Source organism: Lactuca serriola, chromosome 7, assembly GCF_051521515.1.
Source record: "Lactuca serriola cultivar US96UC23 chromosome 7, Lser_US96UC23_V15, whole genome shotgun sequence".
Taxonomy (NCBI): Eukaryota; Viridiplantae; Streptophyta; class Magnoliopsida; order Asterales; family Asteraceae; genus Lactuca; species Lactuca serriola.
In genome coordinates this window covers 122,190,563-122,191,881 of record NC_136414.1, presented here as the reverse complement: position 1 = coordinate 122,191,881, position 1,319 = coordinate 122,190,563, and positions in this window count along the sequence as shown.

The following is a 1,319-nucleotide window of genomic DNA, read 5'->3' as shown; positions in this document are numbered from 1 at the left end:
TGAACATCTACGGATGTCTAAGGTTATCACTTATAATAGATAGATTGATATCGGAACTAACCATTCCTCCATCCTGCTGTTGCAACAGAGGATGAGATGAAAATCTTTGGATGATCATTAGGTTACTATTTATATTAGGTAGATCGATATCGGGACTAACCCTTCCACCCACCTGCTGCTGCTACAGAGGACAAGTGGACAATCTTCGGATGTTCATGAGGTTATACCTTTCGCTTATTGCGATGTTGTGTTACTCCTAGTTCCCAGTGATAACACTTACATTAATACTTTTTCTGGACAATCTTCGGATGTTCATTAGGTTATCTATTTCGCTTATTACGATGTTGTGTTAGTCCTAGTACCCAGTGACCACACTTACACGAGTATATTTTTCCTGTTTACTTTATTTTGTGATATGTCCACATAAACGATGAGTTAGACTAAGTACTTTAGTACTAGTCAATAGAAGGAAAAACTATCATTTTACTTACAAAACATTCGGGTCTTGTTTGAAGACTACATTTCATAATAATAGAAAATAAGGGATTTTCTAGGGTTTTTCATACTTACATCAACATTTTCATTTAAAGGTTTACATGACTTTTAAAACAACTTTTCAAAGTAAGACAAAGACACTTAAATACTTATGAATTCACCAGCTTTAAAGCTGATACTCTCTTTCAAAATAACTTGTATTCTCAGGTCATCAGTAGATAGGTACGGTGGCCAGGTTTTGAGAAGACGGAGCAGACAAGTCTCGGATTTTATTTTGATTATATATATATTTTTGGTGTCTTATTACAATGAAAGAACACACATGTATTAAAACTTTACTTATAATGCAATGGATGATGTTGTTGCTTGTTTACTATTTTACACTATTGTGATACTGTACATGACGTCCTCCACCCCTGAGCGTTTCCGCCGTTCGTGGTTTTGGGGTGTGACATTTCACCAGGCTCCCAAGCCTGACCCACTTAGTTTATTGCATTACAGGTAGTAGCAAGAGAACACAGGAGTGATGATCTGATGAGAGATCCATAGATTATAGGCCACTAGAATAAATAGATGTTGTAAGGCCTATGTTGTTTCTGTTCATGCTTTTCATCTGTATTAACAATGACATCCCGACGTTTTCAATATAATGAAAATACATTTCTTCGGAAATGCTTCGATAAATTCTTTATCATATTTTTGGGAACAAATACCTCAACACTTTCTTTAAAAAGTTACGCTGATTTTTATATAAAACATAAACAAAATCTGTATTTTATGGCCGTGAAAATGGGTATCTCACAAGTTTTACCTCAAAAAGCTTG